Consider the following 16,351-nt stretch of genomic DNA (forward strand, 5'->3'; position numbering starts at 1 on the left):
TGTGCCAGGTACTATGCTAAGCACTTTACAATGATCATCTTATTTGATCCTCACAATAACCCTCAAAGACAGGTGCTATTATTATCCCCATTTTACAGATGAGGAAACTGAAGCAAGCATAAGTTAAATGATTTTCCCAGAGTCACACAATTATTGTCAGAGACCAGATCTGAACTGAGGTCTTGGTTTTGGGGTTTGGGGTTTTTACTGGTTATTTCTATTTTTGTTTGTTTTGTTAGTTGGTTAGTTTTTTTTTTAAACTTTTCTTATTTTTTTCTGAATTCATGTTCAGCTTGAACTTGATCTAGATATAACAGCTAGATGTTATATCAATGAAAGGCACCTGTGTCATAATGAAAAGAGCTCTGGACTTAGAATCAAATCTGTGTTCACATATCAGCCCAGTTCTAGTTCAATAAGCATGTGACTAACCTCTAACCTTTTTTTCTTTTTTTTTGAGGCTGGGGTTAAGTGACTTGCCCAGGGTCACACAGCTAGGAAGTATTAAGTGTCTGAGACCAGATTTGAACTCCGGTTCTCCTGAATTCAAGGCTGGTGCTCTATCTACTGCGCCACTTAGCTGCCCCAGCATGTGACTAACCTTGAGCAATTCATCCTAGATGGCTCTTTCCCTTCTCCCTGAAAAGATTGCTACTTCTCGAACCCAGGGGATTCCCCCAAGATAATGGGCACCTTTCAGTGTCCCCCAGAATGGATGAAACAAAGTTCTTTCCAGATCTCACTTCTGTTATTTTATTTGTCCTCAATTACATGTAAAAACAATTTTAACATTGTTTTTTCATTTTGTGAATTTAAGTTCTCTTGCTTTCTCCCTACTCTCTCCACATTAAGAAGGCAAGCAATTTGACATAGGTTAAACATGTATAATCAAAGAAAACACATTTCTAAATAAGTCTTGCTATGAAAGAAAACACAGAGGGGTAAAAAGAAAAAAGAAAGAAAGACTATTTCAATAAACATTTACTCTCTACCAGTTCTTTCTCTGGGGATAGCACCTTTCATCATTAGTCCTTCAGAACTGTCTTGAATTATTGGATTGCTGATAATAGCTAAGTTATTCACAATTGATCTTCATACAATGTTGCTTTTATTGTGTCAGTTTATGTAAGTCTTTCCAGATTTTTCTAAGAGCATCCTGTTCTTCATTTCTTATAACACAATATATCATAATAATATACAACAATTTGTTCAATCATTTTCCAACTGATGGAAATCCCCTAAATTTCCAATTCTTTGCCCCAATTAAAAGAGTTGCTATAAATATTTGTGTACGCATAGGTGCTTTTCTTTTTCATTTTTTATCTCTTTGGGATACAGATCTAGTGATGGTATTAGTCAAAGGATATGCATGATTAAATAGCCCATTGGACACAGTTCTTAACTGCTTTCCAAAATGGTTCTATTAGTGCAGTAGTGTCTTAATTTTTCCTGCATCCTCTTCAACATTGATCATTTTCCTTTTCTGTAATATTAGCCAGTCTCATAGATGTGGGATGGTAGCTTAGAGGTTGTTTTAATTTGTATTTCTCTAGCAGAGAGTGAATTAAAGCATTTTTATATGACTATATACAGCTTTGATTATGTCATCTGAAAACTGCCTGTTCATATCTTTTGATCACTTATCAATTGAGGAATGACTCTTATTTCTATCACTTTGACTCACTTTTCTATATATTTGAGAATTAGATCTTTATTGGAGAAATTTGCTGTATTTTTTTTCACAGAAATGTTTCCCATAACTTGCCTGTTTATCCTACTTTCTTTGTCTTTTCACCCTGTTCATGCTCAAAAGTATTTTTCTTCAGACTTTTACCTCTCCCAAACTGCCCTCCTATCAGCCCTATCTTTTCTTCTCTCCTTCCCCTTCTGCTGTCCTGTAGATTTCTACATCTAACTGAATGTTTATGTTATTCCTCTTTGAACTAATTCTGATCTGCTTCCTCTGTCTTCCCCTCCAATGTAAAATCTCTTTTGTCATCTTTTATACCAGATAATTTACCCCATTCTAACTCTTCCTTTCCCTCTCTCCCAGTGAATTCTTCTTCCTCAACCCTTAATTTTATTTTTTTAAATAATCATCCCACATATTACACTCATACCCATATCCTCTGTATATATACATAAAGTTACACATTTTCTAACAGCTCTGATAATAAGAAAGGTTTTTAGGAGTTACAAGTATCATTTTCCCATGTAAGTATGTAAGCCCTTTAACCTTATTGAATCCCTTATGATTCCCCTTTCCTGTTTACTTTTATATGCTTTTCTTGAGTCTTGTATTTAAAAGTCAAATTTTTTATTTAGCTTTGGTCTTTTCATCAGGAGTATTTGAAAGTCCTCTATTTTGTAGAATATATCACTTCAATCTCAGCATTTGGCACCTTCCTGCCAACTCTAACATTCTTTTTAAGATATCTTATTTATATATATTGTTCTTACATCACCTAAACTTCTCCTAGGCAGCAAGTGAGAGCAGTAGATAAGGCACTTCCTGAAATCAGGAAGATCTGAGTTCAAATCCAGCCTCAGATACTTACTACCAAGGACCCTGGGCAATTAACTTAACCTCTTTCTGCCTCACTTTCCTCATCTATAAAATGGAGGTAACACTTAACACCTACCTCCCAGGAATGTTGGGAGGCTTAAAAGGAATAATATTTGTAAAGTGCTTACCACAATGCCTGGAATATTGAAGGAACTTAATAAATGCTTATTTTATGCCTTTCTTTTTTCCTCCACTCCCCTCCAATTTAACACTCCCTTCTAGACAGCTTTTTATGTAACAAAAATTATTTTCAAAGAAAAAGAATTAAGGGAGAGCAAGGAGCAGAGATCAGCAAAATCAATTCAAAGAAGATTTTTTTTTCTTATATTAGTTATACATAAGGTTTCCACCAATAGATTACACACACACACACACACACACACACACACACACACACACTCACTCACTCACACACATTCAACCTCTGCATAAAAATGGGCAGGGAGTTATCTCTTTCTAGCTCTTCTTTGGGGCCAAGCTCATCCTTTGTTATTTTGCAATAGCCACTTTCCATTGTTTTGTGGTTGTTATTATTTCCATTTCCATTGCTGGAGTCATTATGTATATTGTTTCCTTGGCTCTGTTTATATCATTCTACATCACTTCATGGAAGTTTTTCCCTGCTTCAGCTCTAATATTCTATGTCTAACATTACTCCCAGCCCAAATATCCTCTAAAACATGCTCTCAAGTCCCTGACACCTTTAACATTCTAGGATTCTACTAACAGACTTTCTCCTATTATGCAAATCTAATGACTCAAATCCACAAGGGAGCCAGTCATCCTTGCTCTCTCCCTCTTCTTCTCTCTCTCTTTCTCTCTCAACTGGGATTAACGTTGTAGTTCTTAGATGGCAATTTCTAAAATGCTTCCTAATTCAAAGAGTGCTTAAAGTCCTGATCACAGCCTTTCAGGCTGATCAACTAACAGAAAAGCTGAACAATCATAAGCCTGTATACTCCTCTTCCCCTGCCTCCCTTTGGGCATTCTGGCTCTCAGTTCTGGACTTCCCATAAGACTCTGAGCTTAAATTTCTTTCTGTCTCTATGTCTCTTTCTCTCTCTGTATCTCTCTTTCTGTCTTTCTGCTTTTGCTCTGTCTCTCTCTCTATGATTCTGTGTGGCTTTCTGTCTCTTTTTCTGTGTGTCTCCTTTTTCTCTCTGTGTGTCTCTTTGCCTCTCTTTTTCTCTCTATCCCCTCTTTTTTGTCTGTCACTCTTTTACTCTCTCTCTCTCTCTCTCTCTCTCTTTCTTTCTCTCTGTCTCTTTTTGCCTCTCTCTGTCTCTGTCTCTGTCTGTCTGCCTCTGTCTCTCTCCCCTCTATTTTTCTCCCTCCTTCCCTTTCTCTTTCTCTTCTATCTCTCTCCTGCTCTGTTTCTGTCTGTATTTCTTCCCTCTTTTTTGCTCTCTCTCAGTATTTATCTGTTTCTATTTTCTGTTGTATTTTCTATCTGTCTCTATCCTTTTATCGTTCTCTGTCTCTGTGATTGTATGTGTGTATATGTATTTCCAAAGGAGAAATATTATGGGCTCCATTTTCCTACAATGCTTGTGGCGGAAAGAGAAAGTTAATCCTTGAAATAGGAATACCTCGTGTGCTGCATTTGCTTTCCTCCCAGACCTTCAAGAATTGTTATGTGGTCCAGAAAATTCCCAGTACTATTCAAACTGCATTAGAATGTAATTGAAAATGTTTAACAAAATAAAAGAATGATATAATACAGATAATGTTAATTTGTGATTTTCTAAATATCACAGGGTTCTGTTTTTAAATTTGGCATTACTACTTTAGATAATAAGTCTTGGATGTATGAGTGTATTTGTTCATAGTGTTTGTCTCCCACATTTTCCCACTATTCCAAAGTAGCATCATAATGGGGTATCTTCCCTTCCCAAGTTCCTAGAGGGTGGTTATGTAATTTCTATTAGGGTTAGGCTTGTATTAGTGTCAAGAATGAAACCCTGTATAATATAGTTGATTCTGCATTACACTTCAGCTTAATTCAGCTCACACTGAGCTGTAATCTCTGTCTCAAACTAATCTCTGAGTCTGGTCACAGATGAGCTATAATCCCAGGGATGAGCTGAACCCTAATTCTGACCACACATTAAACTGTAATTATGCCAACAGACTAAACTTTATTCCTAATGTTACATTTACTACCCTCTTTACCAACCCTCCCAATCTGTTACATAGTTTGACTCGAATCCTGGCCACAGACTTGCATGGCCATGATGGGGATTGCCTGAGAGAGTGTGGATGTCTCATTGCAGCCCATTCCCACTGCTAGAAATAGCACACAACCTGTGGGCTAAACATACCAGCTTCATCTGCAAAGTACCAGGAGTTAGAAACTTGTCCGTTTCTAGCCAAGATTCCCTGAAGTACTACTAGAAAATGAGATTTATTCCTGTATTTCCTCCTCATCCTGTCCCAAAGTGTCTGTGTATACCTAAAGGAGAAGATCACATTTTGTAGGAAGTACTCCATGAGGGCCATTAGATTTTCAATTTGGCTACATCAAACGGTTTCACAGGAGGGGGTGTCAATTCAGTGTCAGTAGACAGCTGTCTTCCTCTGTCTCTGAGTTGGCTGGGTCCAGCATAGCTGGAGTTTGGGATACCTCTATTCCCGTACAGTGACCTGCAGCTCTGGAACTCAGGATATACTAATAGATAGGAAAGAAAAAAGAAATATCTAGCCAAAGTTGATATCCAATTTAAAAAAAAATAGCAACTTGATTTTGGGATCAAAAATATATATAGCTTTAATTATTGACTTCTTAGTTAAGTGATTGCATGACTATGTTAAGTACTTTCTCTGATACCCAGTTGTTTTTTTTTTTCTCTTTAAAATGGGAATAGTCATATGTAGACTACTCATTTCACAGGATCATTGTGAATGAAGTGTTTAATAAGTTTCAATATATTATATAAATATGAATTGTTATCATTCCTGCTCAATAATCTCACATACAAATAGTTCTCTAGATTGGCGATTTGATGCAATAAATCTAACAGATTAGAATTAGACATCTACTGTGTGAAGAACATTGTGTCTGAAAAGATAAGGCATGATCTTTTCCCTCATGAAATAAACCACTTAGTAGAAAGCATAAGTATAAATGAATGCATGAATGAGTGGAGGAACAGAAGAACAAATGCGAAGCTTTTGTTAAGTTCTTCTCTATGCCAGTCACTGCTTAAATCAATAGAAATACAATATAAAAGCCACAATATCCTTGCACTCCTAAAATTTTCATTTTAATGGGAGAGATACCATATCCAGGGCTTCTCTGACCTAAGAAGGGAGCTGGAGTTTGAAAATTCACAAAGATGGTGACTGGAAATAGGAAGTACATTGACATGTTCTTTCCAGTGGCAATGGTGACATTGACTTGTTTGGAGAGTTCTCAGAGTTAGGGGATGGGAGTATTTATGGGGGGGTGGGATGGTATTGGGCAGGGGGTTACAGGTAATAATGACTGGTAAAGAGGGATTGCAATGTACCAGGGAGGGCAGAGCTTAATGTCTAACTGTTGCCAGGCATATCTTAAGCAATAAAGTTAAGGAACTCAGTAATGTAAACTGTAAGGATGATTATATTCAACAAACATTTATCATTTTACCTAAAATGTGCAAAGTGCTTTACCATGTGCTGAGTATATATACAAGGACAGAAGGGAAAGAATCTCTGACCTTAATAAATTTAGATATGATAGAGGGGATACAATAAATCCTTAAGTTTGATATTTGAAATATGTTTTGTTGAGTCCTTTTCCAGCTAAATCCAACTCTTTGTGACCATTTTTAGGGTTTTTGTTTTACAAAAGTACTGAAATGATTTGCCATTTTATTCTCCAATTCATTTTACAGATGAAGAAACAAAGGTATCCAGGGTTAAGTGACTTGCCCAGCTAGTGAGTACCTAAGGGTAGATTTGATCTCAGTTCTTTATGACCCCAAGCTTGGTAATCTATCCACTGTGACATCTTCTTTTCCCTATATGAGGTATGAGAAAACACTAATTATGAAAAGAGCCCTAATTACAAAAATAAAGCAAGGCTTTTCATAGGAGGTAGTATCAGAAAAAATCTTAAAGGAAGCCAAGGATTCTAAGAAGAAAATGTGGAATGCATTCCAGGAATAGGGAACAGATTAGGCAAAGGCATGAAGGTGGGAGATGAAATGTCAACTTTGAGGAACAAAACAGGTCTGAGATTGGTCTGCAGTGGGTATTGAAAGTGACCCTAAAAGACTCCAGTAACCCATCAGTCCTCTAGGTAACTCACTAAGAGTACCAGTTGCCAACCTCCATTGGTAAAATGAATTTTCATGTCTGGAACTGCTTTATACCAATGAAATCATGAGTCCAGGCTTTATTTCCTATCATCAAGGCAATCAGAAGACAATAGAAAATTACATACTATGAAACTAGGTGAGTAGTGAATTTAAGAGCTATTTAATAAATGTACTTGTAATGATAATTACTAATTAGGTGATAGCAAAGTCCTTTTTTCTTTTTCAAGACTGAGCTTCAGTCTATCTTATTCCCTCTAGCTTTAATTTGGACAGGACTATGCTAAATTTGATTAGGATTATTTCAGCAAATCTAGGAAGTAGCCATTTTAGGGAAGGTAAGGGTGAGGAAGACTTGGGCCACAATTGGAGGTATTGCACATTTTAATAAAATGAGAATTGCACTTGAAATCAGAAGGCCTGGCTTTATGGCTCAATGGTAATATTAAATAGCTAAGTAACCTTAGATGAAATCACCTTATCACTCTGGACCTCAGTTTCCTTGACTGCAAAATGAGCAGATCATCTTCAAGGCACTCTCTAAGACCTATTTCACTGCTCCATCTTCTCAGACTGAATTCTATTTTTTTCTTGAATTCTTTTAAATTCCTCTTTAGGTTGCATTGTGGGCTTTCTCTACCATGCTCCAACTCCATTTTATGACCCCCCTCTTTCAACTCCATTTTTATATATTGCTTTGCCCTGTTAGAATATAAGTTCCCTGAAGACAGGACTGTCTTTCTACTTGTATTTATATTCCCAATTGCTTAATATAATGCATGGCATGTGGTAAAAGTTTAATAAGTATCTGTTGAATGAAGAAAATGAGGTTCATAAGAAATAACTAACATTTCAGACTAACACAGTACTATTACAATGGGTTACCATTTTCCATTTTTTGGTTCAGCTTTCTCACCAGCACCAACTCAACTAAGTGAAAGAAGTCTAGGATAATCAGTCACATTTCTCTAATGGTTTTTGGTTTATTTTTAGGAAAATAATCAAGCCTTTTATCACAACAATCTGCGAAAAAGGTAGTATGTTTATGCCATTATACAGATTAGAAAGGTGTGAATCCAAGAAACAACATGATCTCACCTTATTCACACAATTAGTTAGCTTTTGAATTAGCATTCAAACTCTCCTTCCCCCCACACCTTCCATTTTGCCGTGCTATGACTCCAAGTACTGAAGAAATTACGGAAGATGATGAGTAATACCCAAATCTAGTAAGTCCTTTTACTTCTTTTTCTTCCAGCCATGGAGATCTGGGCTCCATATTCAACTTCACATAGAAAGGACAATGCTGCTCCCCACCACCCTTGTTCTGGGATTTGTTCCTCCTTGAGCATCTGGCCAATTTCAACTTGGAGAGACAGAATATTTGATTCATTCTCCTCATTAACTCCAGGCATTTGGCTCTATCTTACAAGACTCCAACTGAGGAAGAGAATTAGCTGTGATTCTCATTAGTGAATAATAGTAAAGTATGGTAGATAGAGAGTTGGACTCCAAGTACAACCTCAAGACTACAGTTCAAGTCCCACTTCTGATACATGTGACCCTCTTAATGCCCCCCAAACAATTGAATAAAATAAGAAGTTGTGATGATGTTTATTTACTAAAAAGGTTTCTTATCTAAACTTCCCTATATTGATAAAGTAACAAGACTAAATTAATAATCATAATTCTATGGTATTTTACAATTTAAAATGTGTTTTCCTCATAACAACACTCTGAAACAGAGAATGGATCAGTTATTATTATATTCATTTAACCTATGCATCAAAGATCATTGGCAGTAGACACTGATTGGAGTCAAGTTCTTTTCCATTTCTCTTTTTTACATATTTTGCAATTTTAAGCTAGGTATTTTGAATAATCCTATCCAACTTCTTAAGGGAAATGTGGGGATGAGGATAGAGGAATAACAAGGGAAAGAGTTTGATGCTTCTTCATGACCATATCTAAAGACATTAAATACAATAGAAGGTGCTGAGACAAATTGGAGATGCACACTCAAGTTATGCGCAAGAGTGGAAGAAAAGTGTGATTAATCAACATATATTTTATGAAGTGGGAGAGAGAACTCCCTTGTTAGGCAGAATAGGAGATAGCTCCTGAGAGGCCACTTATGTTTAAAGCCTGGGCTATGAATTCAGGTGAATAAAAGAAAGCTTAAGAATGATATATGTACTATGAACTAGAGTTGCATCTTGGAGCTATAAGTCCACCCCACCCCCCACCCTAAAGTATTCTTCCTCACAAAAGAATTGGTGGAGATCTGGTCCCTTGGGAAAAGGGACAAGTGACCTCTACTGGGTGATAAAGAGAATAGCATAAACAAAGATCCTTAAAGAATATGAAAGAGGACATTGGAAGAAAATGCCATCATTTAAGATGCTGAGGGATATTGCCAAATGCAGAACTTCTGAAATGCCCATATCACTAAGAGAGGATAACATGTCAAGGAAGTGAAAAGGTCCCAACAATTTACCCAGGGAGGGACTTCATGACTAGGAACTTCTGACCCCAAAGATCCTCACTGAGGCTCACACAGTTTACATGCCTAATTTGTGATCAATCACAGAGTTGTAAGACTTCACATTTGTCCCAAATATACACCATGCATTACATATTACTATGTATTATATATTATTAGATCTGATTCAACATTGTACTTTGCCTAGTTTCTTCTTCATACTATTTCCAACATGTTATCTATCTTTCCTAGCTTTGTCATCTGCAATCTAAAGACTATTTACCTCTTTGCTCAAGTTATTGACAAAAATATTAAATAGAATGTAGTCTGGGAGAGATCAATGGTCCACTTCACTAAAAACCTCTAAATTTGCCTCAGATCAAAGAATACTTATCAGATATGCTATAGAGAAATTTCCTGTCCAAGTAAGGGAGTAAGGGTTGAGCTGCGCTGCCATGGTGGACCATTTTCACCTCTGAAATTATGAGGGGAGGGGAGAGACAGAGACAGAAACAGAGACAGACAGAGACAAAGAAACAGAGAAAGAGAAACAGAGACAGAGAGAGAAAGACAGAGAGAGACACATACACAGAGACAGACAGATGCACACACACATAGAGACAAAGATACACACACACGAGAGAGAGAGAGAGAGAGAGAGAGAGAGAGAGAGAGAGAGAGAGAGAGAGAGAGAGAGAGAGAGAGAGAGAGAGAGAGAGAGAGACTGGAGGAAGAGAAGGAGTACAACCTGGATTCTATTTCTATTCTAGGACATTCATTGCAGCATTGTGTCATTTCTGAACATTATAGAGTAGTTAAAATGTATTTTGGTCATTGAACTGATACTCACCTATGAGACTGCCATCACAGACTCTGGAATGGAATCCCAGATTCATCATATTCTTTTTTTATAAATACAGGGACAGACTCACCCTGACTATATTGATGTCAGTTCACATTTGCAGAGGATTTGGGATGACAAAGGATTCTGATATCTCATTGGAATCTCATATCAGTCCTAAGTGGGAAGATAGATACTAGGCTCTTCATAGTTGGACAAATGCCATATGGAGGGGGGAAATGATTTAGCCAGAGTCACAGAACATATATTTATCAGTCAAAATTTTAACACATTTAAAAATCTCAATTAACAAAAATAAATTTGGAGACATAAAGCATAGTCAGATTGTAAAAGATTTTATTTTTCAAACAGTGCAGTTGAAGTTTATTCTAGAAGCAATAGGGACCCACTGAATCTTCTAGAGCATAGATGGAACATGACCAAACCTATTATTTAATAATATTAATTTAGGAACCATGTGGAAGACGGATTATAGAGGAGAAAATAGAAACAGGGAGAGCAATTAGGAGATATTGTAACAATCTAAGAAAGAGTTGATGAAGCCTAAATTAGGGTGCTTATGATGTGAGCTGAGAAAGGGATGTTACAAACAAAGGATGTTATGTAATCAACAAGAATTGCCAACTAACATAGGAGGATGAGAGAGAAGAGTCTCCTGAGTCTTTTGAGTGACTGGAAGTCTGATGGTTCCTCAAAAAATGTTAGGGAATGCAGAAAAAAAGGTGGGTTTAGGAAGACAAATAATAAATCCAGGTTTTTGTTATGTTGAATTTTAGATGACTATTATATATCAGGTTGAGATTTCCAATAAATGGTGATTCTGAACTTAGACTCAGGGAAGAGACAAATCCTGGAAGTATTATAGTAGCTAGCATTTATATAGGGCCTATTATATGCCACATACTGTCCTAAGCCCTTAGGACAAATATTAGCTCACTTGATTCTCACAAAAATCCTGAAAGGTAAATCTGGTTAAGATCCTCATTTTACAATCGAGGAAACTGAAGTGAACAAAAGCATTTGCCCAAGATCACACAGTAAGTGTCTGAGGCTGGATTTGAAATCCAGGCCTGATGATCTTTTCATTTCCTTGACTTGTTTTCTTTTCAGAATTTCTGCATTTGGCAATATCCCTCAGCATCTATATCCATGTGTGGGTGATAATTGGGCCCATGAGAGTAGATGAGATCACTGAGACAGACGGTATTGAGAGAAGGAAAAAAGCATACACAGTATAAAGGGCTCAGGAAGACCTGCACAGAGGGGTTGAACATGAATGATGAGTCTTCAAATGAAGCAGAAAAGAATCTGTTAGACAAATTAGGGAAACCAAAACAGAAGACCCAGAGTGGCGAGAGATTTGAGAAGGAAGTGGCAATGGTCCATGGTCCATGGGAGATAAAAGAAGATAGAGACTGAAAAAAAAAACTTTGAATTTGACAAAAAGAAGAATATTAGTGGCTTTGGGGAGAACAATTTACTTTGAGTAGAAAGCCACATTGCAAAACTCTGAGTGGAAAGTGAGAAAGTGGAGGTAAACGAAATTTGGCTTTGAATAGGAGGAGAGAGATAACAGCTTAAGGAGGGGATAGCAAGTCATTTTCTCTCTGGGTATCACAGTTATTCCCACCTGGAAGATGCAATGATGATCTTTTGTGTTCATTCCAAGTTGATGACTTGATGTTTTCTTTTCAAGTGCTTCTCAAACTTAAAGAAATAGCTTTTTATATAAAATGTAATTTTAATTTTCACTTTATGTGAAATCTTTGGAAATTTCAGATCTGGATATAATACTAGAATCAAAGAATTTCTGAGCTGAGAGACCTCCAAGCTCATCTTTCTCAAACCAGTTTTGAACAGAAATACTGACTATTTAATTGCAAGTGGTCATTGAGCTTCTGCCTAAACATTTGTAGTAACACTATTATCTAAGACAGTCTATATTATTTTTTGAGCAGCTATAATTATGAAGAAGCTTTTCCTTATATGAAGTAAGCAGAAAACAAGGATTTTTTTTCTTTTTTATTATTATAGCTTTTTATTTACAAGATATATGCATAGGTAATTTTTTGGCATTGACAACTACAAAACCTTTTGCTCCAACTTTTCCCCTCCTCCCCCCCACCCCTTCTCCCAGATGGCAGGTTGACCAATACATGTTACATATGTTAAAGTATAAATTAAATACAATATATGTATACATGTCCAAACAGTCGGACTTTGAAATAGTGTACAATTAGCCTGGGAAGGAAATAAAAAATGCAGGCAGACAAAAATAGAGGAATTGAGAATTCTATGTAGTGGTTCATAGTCAACTCCCAGAGTTCTTTCCCTGGGTGTAGCTGCTTCAGTTCATTACTGCTTTATTGGAACTGATTTGGTTCATGAAGAGGGCGACGTCCATCAGAATTGATCATCGTATAGTATTGTTGTTGAAGTATATAATGATCTCTTGATCCTGTTCATTTCATTCAGCATCAGTTCATATAAGTCTCTCCAGGCCTTTCTGAAATCATCCTGCTGGTCATTTCTTACAGAACAATAATATTCCAAAACATTCATATACCACAATTTATTTAGTCATTCTCCATTTGATGAGCATCCTCATAGTTTCCAGTTTCTGGCCACTACAAAAAGAGCTGCCACAAACATTCTTGCACATACAGGTCCCTTTCCCTTCTTTAAAATCTCTTTGGGATATAAGTCCAGTAGTAACGCTGCTGGATCAAAAGGTATGCACAGTTTGATAACTTTTGGGGCATAGTTCCAGATTGCTCTCCAGAATGGCTGGATGTATTCACAACTCCACCAACAATGTATCAGTGTCCCAGTTTTCCCACATCCTTTCCAATATTCTGCATTATCTTTCCCTGTCATCTTAGCCAATCTGACAGGTGTGTAGTGGTATCTCAGAGTTGTCTTAATTTGAATTTCTCTGATTAATAATGACTTGGAGCATCTTTTCATATTGCTAGAAATAGTTTCAATTTTTTCATCTGAGAATTGTCTGCTCATATCCTTTGACCATTTATCAATTAGATAATGGCTTGATTTCTTATAAATCAGAGTCCATTCTCTATATATTTTGGAAATGAGGCCTTTATCGGAACCTTTGACTATAAAAATGTTTTCCCAGTTTATTGTTTCCCTTCTAATCTTGTCTGCATTAGTTTTATTTGTACAAAAACTTTTCAATTTGATATAATCAAAGTTTTCTACTTTGTAATCAATAATGATCTCTAGTTCTTCTTTGGACATGAATTCATTCCTCTTCCACAGGTCTGAGAGGTAAATTATCCTATGTTCCTCTAATTTATTTATAATCTCATTCTTTATATCTAGGTCATGAACCCATTTTGACCTTGGTGTATGGTGTTAAGTACGGGTCAATGCCTAGTTTCTACCATATTAATTTCCAATTTTCCCAGAAATTTTTGTCAAATATTGAGTTCTTATCCTAAGAACTGGGGTCCTTGGGTTTGTCAAACACTAGATTATTGAAATTGTTGATTATTTTGTCCTTTGGACCTAACCTATTCCACTGATCAACTAGTCTATTTCTTAGCCAATACCAGATAGTTTTGGTAACCACTGCTTTATAATGTAATTTTAAATCTGGTACAGCTAAGCCACCTTCATTTGATTTTTTTTTTCATTAATTCCCTTGAAATTCTTGACCTATTGTTTTTCCATATGAACTTTGTTGTTATTTTTCCAGGTAATTAAAATAGTTTTTTGGGAGTGTGATTGGTATAGTGCTAAATAAATAGATTAATTTAGGTAGTATTGTCATCTTTATTATATTTGCTCGCCCTATCCAAGAGCATTTAATATTTTTCCAATTGGTTAGGTCTGACTTAATTTGTATGGAAAGTGTTTTGTAGTTTTGCTCATATAGTTTCTGATTTTCTCTTGGCAGATAGATTCCTAAATATTTTATACTATCAGTAGTCACTTTAAATGGAATTTCTCTTTGTAACTCTAACTGTTGGATTTTGTTAGTAATATATGAGAATGCTGATGATTTTGTATCCTGCAACTTTGCTAAAAGTTAGAAAATGGATTATTTCTAATAGCTTTTTAGTAGAATCTCTGGGATTCTCTAAGTATACCATCATATCATCAGCAAAGAGTGATAATTTGGTTTTCTCATTACCTACTCTAATTCCTTTAATTCCTTTTTCAACTCATTGCTAAAGCTAACATTTCTAATACAATATTGAATAGTAATGGTGATAGTGGCTAACCTTAAAACAAGGTTTTTTTAAGCACCTACTATGTGCCAGGCACTGTGCAAAAGGACACAAATTCAAGAAAAAAGAATAGCTGTCCCTGCTTTAGAGGAGTTTATATTACATTTTTCCCCTGAGGCAATTTGGGATGAGTGACTCGCTCAGGGTCACATAACCAGCAAGTGTTAAGTATCTGAGGCCAGATTCTAAATCAGTGCTTTCTGACTTCAGAGCTGGTGCTCTATTCACTGCATCGAATAACTGTCCCAAGGGATTACATTCTAATAAAGAATAACTAAAGAAACTCAAATATAGGAAGCTGAAAAATTAATACTTGTGGTGGTCTCAAGAATCAGAAGTAGAAATGGGAGAGAAATGAAGGATAGCCAGTCTGGGCCTTTCCCCAAAATGGAGGCCCTAGGCAGAAAACACAAATGGAGAAAGTGGACCAGAGTGGTATGTTCCAGAGAAGCTGATTGAAGTTGCAGAATCATAGCAGAGCTAGAAGGAATCTAAATTTATTCTTCTGAAATTTATCTCCATTCTTCCTAGATCTGTCAAGGCGACCAAGCAAAACAAGGAAGTATCTTTCAATTAATTAGAATTGTCAACTAAATATTTCCTCAACAAGACCAGGCAAGAGCATAATTATTGTAAATAGCTATAAAAATATTGAATAATTTTGGAGCTAGAAAGGATCTTAGAAAATATTTAGTTTAACTTCCCTAATTAATAGATGATAAACTAATGCCAAGAGAAGCAAGGTTACAGAATGAGTTTGTAACAAAGCTGGGCATAAAATTTATATCTTCCACCACACCTAGTGTGCAAGACTATAAGCCTTACCCTGTGTAATATAGTATATCCAGGGAATAGAGACAGAAGGGAACTATTTGTTCTTTGTGTGGCTGAGTAAATATGGGTCATGGAAACAAAAAACAAAACAAGATTGCAAATAAATAAAGTCATGGACAGAAATGATCTGATTTAGAAGAAATCAATGAATCAGCAAACATTTTATAGGAAAAGAGGAAACTGTTCTTCCCCTCGAGGAACTCAGCTTTAATGTAGAGTAATGACATATATAGACATACATATACATTTATACATGTACATATATACATGTAGATAACATTTTACTTAATACTTTTATATATTATATATAATATATATATATTACTAAACTTAGTGTTTATAATACCATAAATAATACTTAATTCTATTTTACACAGCATATGCTATGTTATATAGAATATAAATTTAGTATGTGTAATGGTATATTTTATTATATAATATGCATATATTATATGCTATCATTGCTGTACACTATTATAGAGTACATGTACTCTATAATAGTATGCATCATGTATTATATATTATACTATACTACATCCCCTATATATGTATATGTATATATATACAATTCATATATACTACTGTTTATATCTTAATACTATTACTACATATTATATAATATTGTATACATACATTATTGATTATACCTTCATAATGCAATAGTCTATATATAATATGTATATCACATATATATGTATATCACATATATAAGTATAGCATATATTATAGTATTCAATTATATATATATATATATATGTATGTGTGTGTGTATATATATTATAGTAAATAGAAAACCTATATATAGGATAATATATCCATGTGTTGTAGTATTTGCTATAATTTTATATGTGGTGTATTTTATGTAATATATTAGTGCAGCTAAGTTGATAGAATAATGGCCCTGGACTCAGGAACACATATTCCTGAATTCAAATCTAGCCAGAGACACTAACTGTGTGACCCTAAGAAAGTCACTTAACCCTGTCTACTTCTGTTTTCTCACCTGTAAAATGAGCTGGAGAAGGAAATGTTTAACTAATCCAGCATCTTTCTTTT

Source organism: Sminthopsis crassicaudata, chromosome 1, assembly GCF_048593235.1.
Source record: "Sminthopsis crassicaudata isolate SCR6 chromosome 1, ASM4859323v1, whole genome shotgun sequence".
NCBI lineage: Eukaryota > Metazoa > Chordata > Mammalia > Dasyuromorphia > Dasyuridae > Sminthopsis > Sminthopsis crassicaudata.